Source organism: Cibotium barometz, chromosome 65, assembly GCF_041138505.1.
Source record: "Cibotium barometz isolate CiBa-2024 chromosome 65, ASM4113850v1, whole genome shotgun sequence".
In the NCBI taxonomy this organism is placed as follows: domain Eukaryota; kingdom Viridiplantae; phylum Streptophyta; class Polypodiopsida; order Cyatheales; family Cibotiaceae; genus Cibotium; species Cibotium barometz.
Window position 1 is genome coordinate 10,977,028 of NC_141110.1, and position 6,299 is coordinate 10,983,326.

The window sequence follows — 6,299 nt, forward strand, 5'->3', positions numbered from 1 at the left end:
CTATCTGATTCACACCACATCTCATCACATCTATTCACCTCACATTCTCATTTCTATTCACATTACATCCATCCATCCATTCATTCACATCTATCTCATTCACATCACATCTCATCACATCTATTCACCTCACATCTCATCACCTCTATTCACATGACATCCATCCATCCATTCATATCTATCTGATTCACATCACATCTATCTGATTCACATCACATCTATCTGATTCACATCACATCTCATCACATCTATTCACCTCACATCTATTCACCTCTATTCACATCACATCCATCCATCCATTCACATCTATGTGATTCACATCACATCTATTCACAGAATTTAATCATAGAATTTAAGAGAATTGTAATTTTGATATAAAGATTCTTTACGCATCTATTTAACTTCAGTGGGAATAACACTTTTATAAAAATCCTTTTATGCATCTATTTATGCATAAATTCAATTTTAGAGAAAATAACACTTTTGAAAGAAAAATAAATCCTTTATGCATCTTTATATGCATAAAATCAATTTTAATGAGAATAACACTTTTGAAATAAAAATAAATCTTTTATACATCTTTCTATGCATAAATCAATTTTAATGAGAATAACTCTTTTGAAATAAAAATAAATCTTTTATGCATAATTCAATTTTAATGAGAATAACACTTTTGAGATAAAAATAAATCTTTTATGCATCTTTCTATGCATAAATCAATTTTAATGAGAATAACACTTTTGGGATAAAAATAAATCTTTTATGCATCTTTCTATGCATAAATCAATTTTAATGAGAATAACACTTTTGGGATTAAAATTAATCTTTTATGCATCTTTCTATGCATAAATCAATTTTAATGAGAATAACATTTTTGACATAAAAATAAATCTTTTATGCATCTTTCTATGCATAAATCAATTTTAATGAGAATAACTCTTTTGAAATAAAAATAAATCTTTTATGCATCTTTCTATGCATAAACTCAATTTTAATGAGAACGACACTTTTGAGATAAAAATAAATCTTTTATGCATCTTTCTATGCATAAAATCAATTTTTATGAGAACGACACTTTTGAGATAAAAATAAATCTTTTATGCATCTTTCTATGCATAAATCAGTTTTAATGAGAATGACACTTTTGGGATAAAAATAAATCGTTAATGCATCTTTCGATGCATAAATCAATTTTAATGAGAATGACACTTTTGGGATAAAAATGAATCTTTTATGCATGCAAATTAATGAGATATATCCTAAAAATTTCTCTAAACAAAGTTTCGATCTATCCTTCTAGTCATTCAGTCTCTCACTAGTTTCTTAATTTGATCACCCTATGTTTTCCCTCAAAAGGTTTCCTTCCCAATCTTATTTCTCAAATTTATTGTACAAATATCTTGCGTGTGCACCCCCAAGATATAAGCACAATTTCAAAGGATGATTGTCTCAACATGTCAGGATATTCAAATCACTTCTATGGCCAGTAGAGATGATTGATTCATCCTCATATGATAAACAATCACTAGTTTTAATCCCTTGACAGTCAACCTTTGAAAAACAAATCATAGGAACTAAAATCGGCTTTGATACCACTTGTAAGGTTCCCCCCTTCCACAATGGGGAAAACACTTAAGATAGTCCACTAAGTCTTAACTTGGAGAAAATTTCCTACTCATCAACACCTTGACCATGTAGAGATTCAAGGATATGATTCATAGGTAAGACCTAGTCCTATCCCGCAGGGGGAGCGTGATCTTCTAAACATCAAATCACCCACAGGGTAATTGATCATAATTTGGGCAACTACTAGTCTTGACTCCTAGAGACAATGCTTTTTTCCTCATCCATGCAAGGCACAGCCGCTGGCCTAGTCTTCTAGAATAGAATTGTTTGAGAACCTATTTATCTAGCATAAGGCTTTCACTTTATCTATTGGAAAGCTACCCGACTAATTGGGTCCACCCGTCGGTAGGATGGTGCCGTGGGGGCATTCCATCCTCCCACTTTCCACCCTACTCACGTTAATTTGTTTTCTAATTAATCCTACCACACTGTTTGACATAAATAAACATGTTCCTTAATTGAGGCCCTTTTCCAAGGTTTATTAAAACAGACTTTTTCCACAGTACAATAATGCCAAAGACAAGATTTATAAAACAATATTTATACATGAATCAATTCCATACAAGCCAAACCGGCTCTCTTCTAATACCTTCTCTTACGATTGAAATCATCCAATCATCTCCAAGCTTTATCTCCTCTTACTCATACTGTGACTTTTCTCTCTTTCGAAGGTCTATGGCAAAATAGCCTTCTCTTGCAGGGCTACGACATACTATTCTTTCTTTAAAAGAAAAGCTATGGAATTTTGGTCTCTTCCTCCGAAAGACCATAGCAATCTAACCTTTTTTTCTAAGATATTAGATAAGAATGAAGAGATATATACATCTCAAGCTCTAGGATTACCTTGAGACTACTTGATGCCTTCTTATAGTTTTCCCTGTGTAGAGACCTTGACAGAATCAACAAATTATTTCGGCTATAACTCTCTGATAAAAACTCAGAATATAGTCATATAACCAGTGAAAAGAAAAGCATCTAGTCTACAAGCCATCACGGGTAGAATAGGCAAAAACATTTGTATATAGCTGTAAACGCGCCATCTTTAGAAACTCATTGCTTTTTCACATTTTTAGTATTCATAGAATCTAAATATGTAAAAGTACTCTAAATATGACCTCTTATCATCTAGATTCGAATTTCAATTTTTGGAGATACTTATCTCTTAATAGAACTATTCTTGTCTTCTTATTTCTTTTAGAATTTTTGGAGCTAATATTTTTATTCTAACACTTTCCTAATGTTTCTAGCCTTATTATCTCACTCTTCTCTAAGTGCACTCTCTTTCCTTATTGAAATCTAATATTAAAAGAGACACATACATACATGGCTTGGGAGTGACCTTACACTTAGTTCATTGCAACCATGTCCATATATAGTACTGTAGCCAGTGTGGTAGACGCGTATACAAGGGTGGTTACACTGCATAGACATGGTCACTGCCTGCGTATCAAAAATGTGGCCCACCGACCATCGCCCACTAATGAGATGGACCTAGTATCCGAGGAAATATTCCTCATACCATCGCTAACGCTCGTACCCCTGACCATCTCTTAATCATTATCAATCATGGTCACAATAATGACCCCATATCGACATCTAAGCCAAGGTTTCCACTAAAGACATATGCACCATGGCTACTTCTCATAATGGGGGCCTAACAAATATGCAGTATACATCAAAGTGAGATACATGCTGAGAGGCGGGCATTGAGTGTATACTAACATATTTGTACTACTAGAGCATAGTAAGCAGGTCATCTTTCAAGGTGATCATAGGTGTTGTTTGTAATGACGTAGAGGTTGAGGAACCCACTCAAGAAATAGATATTGATCCAGTTGAAGAACTAGAAGAAAGATCAAGTTAAGGTATAGTAATTCAACAAGTAGCACTTGAACCAGAAGCAAACACAATAGCTAATCCAGAATTTGAAGAAGAAATAAAAGAACAACTTTCAACACAACCACCTCTAATGCCTTAAATAGTCATAGTCACCCTTTTTTTTTCTCGAGGCCAGCCTGAAATTTGCAACCCTACCCTAGACTTCAATGAGAAGGACAATATTTACTATAGCCTTCTATGAACTTCAAATTTCATCAACTTTTATATATTCTATGTAATTTTATTTGAAAAAGCCTTAAAATTAGATTAAAGCTGAAAAAAGAAACATCAATCCTTTTCGAGTGCACAAAGACTAGGCAAGGTGCCATTCTGATAGAAACAACCTGTCCACAAACTTAAACATCTAATTTAGCTTGAAGCTATACTAGTTCCAAATTTTGCTTTTCCAGATTCATATCCTTTACCATGGATGCCACCACTTCTTTCTTCTTTGCCAAAATAGCAGTTTCCAAAGAATAATCAGCATTGGTGTTGTCCACGTCTATAAAATACTGGCGAGAAAGTTCCAAGTCTTGGATATGTGCAGCCAACAAGTTTCTTCTTGGATTCTTTTACATTGTTCTTGATTTGCACATTCATGTGAAACTTTAGACTTACCAAAAAATTGTACTTTTTGTTTTGAAATACATGAAGATTCCTGAATAACCAGATAGACCATAAATAGAATGCTCTAATAGTATCCCACAAATCTATATTTCTTCCTAGATTCTTTCAAGTTGTTCTTGATCTGCACATTCATGTACTGAAACTTTAGACTTGCCACCATGAGACTTTAGGGACTTTGAAGGAATCTGCATTTCCAATCCATAGGAAGTTTCTACACAAGGTCTCCAAAGTCTTGATGTTAGCATTAGAAGGCCTCCAACGCGAGAGGAAGTACATACTAGAGGGAATCAATGTATACTTTAGAACCAGAATTCTATGTGCCATACCCTACTACTGGTAACCTTTCTTACACCATACTGTTGTGTCATCTGCAAACTGTTGAAGGCACATCTACTTGCCCCCCGATAAAGAAACACCTTTAAGCAGGTTCTTTTTCATGGCATCATCTACCAACCAACCAAGAGCATCAGCCAAAGTGGCAAAGAGGAGAGGGGACCAAGGGACATCCTTGTCTGATAAAACTTTTAATAGAGTCCCATTAACAACAACCCTTGTCTTAGCATTACCAAATAGGGTATGAATAGCCTTAATGAATCTTGGCCCTATAAGAACAAAGACCCAATCCAATATATCATAAGCTTTATCAAAATCAAGTTTGAAGAAAATAAAGTCCTTTTTTGTTTGTTGGTGGGCATGATCAAAATCTTCCCATAGACTGATAATGACATCCAAAATAAATCTCCCTTTAATAAATCCCTTTTGCTATTTTTTGATCCAATCATTAAGATGGCCAAAAGCCTTCTAGCTAAGACTTCAGCAAATTTGTAAGCATACAAGGTATGGTGATAGGTCTCCAATTGCCCAAATCATCAAAAGCATATTTTTTGTGAATGAATTTGATGACCCCTTCATTAATAGAGGTCGGGAGGGATTTAAATGGAGAAATGTCTCTCTACAACAACAAGGCTCTAAGAGACGAAGGCACACTCTTTTTTCTACATTGAGAAATTTTGGGACAATCCTCCTCTCTTTCCCTCGAACGAGGAGAAGGGGAACTGAAAATGAGGAGAAGGGGAACTGAAAATGTATTTAAAATGAGTGTAAGATTCCTCCCTCTAGCTTTTAAGGTGTACAAGTGTAAGAACCTTCCCTTCCGATCTTTTAATTATTCCCCTGTCTGAAATAAAAGAAAGATCCTGTTTTACCCTGTTTTGGCCTAGAGAGAGAAAATGTCTAGAGGGAGGTAATTCAAAATTGAGATATTTTTGGATATAAAAATCCTCCTAGTGTCTAAAATGGTTTTCCCTTAAACAAAAATTCAAAAAGAACTTTCCAATGTGCAATTGGAATTAATTGAAAATAGGTATAAAGGACCTTAGCCTAAGGGTCCAGATTTTCAAAAAAATTTGGATTATAGTCCAATTAAGGTTTCTATGGGACAATAGGATCAATCCAAGTGTAGGGAGGAGATAAATTGAAGAATAAAAGAAAAACCACCCAAAAATGAGTAAATGCTCACATAAGATAAAGAGTGGACTAAGGACCAAAGAAAAGAATTAAAAAACTGAATTTTGACACCTCAATGTGGGGATCTCCCCTCATGAAGTAGGCACCTTTTTCTCATCATTACCTCCAAATTTTAATCAATAAAATGAGATATTTTCATCTCTCCTCTCTCCTATTTCAAAACTAGATCAAAAGTAAGCTGAATTGACCCAAAAATGGTCAAAAATTAACCAAACTGATCTGGAAAATTCTAAAATTAGTTTGTTTGGTTAGAGGCCCACTTTTTCCTATAAATAGAAGCCTCCCCCTTTGTAAAAGCTTAATGGTGTTTATGCATTATTACTCTACTCCTGTCCTGAGCTATCATTGAATTTTTTAATAATTCAAGTGAATTGGTGGCCACTATTGCTTCAAACAATAGTAGAACCCTCAATCCCTCAAGCCAAAGGAGAGCTTACAAGCTCCATGTAAGCTAATTTTCTTACTTACAAATTTTAATGAAAAATGTATGATTTTCTTGATTTTAAGTCAAAGAGCAGGGCCTTATCGTAGCATGGGCACCCCAAATCAAGGTCCTCTTGCACAACAACATCGGTGATTTCTTCACCCACTACGGGTGGAACTCCACCTTGGAAGGTATCAGCGCTGGTGTGCCATTGCTC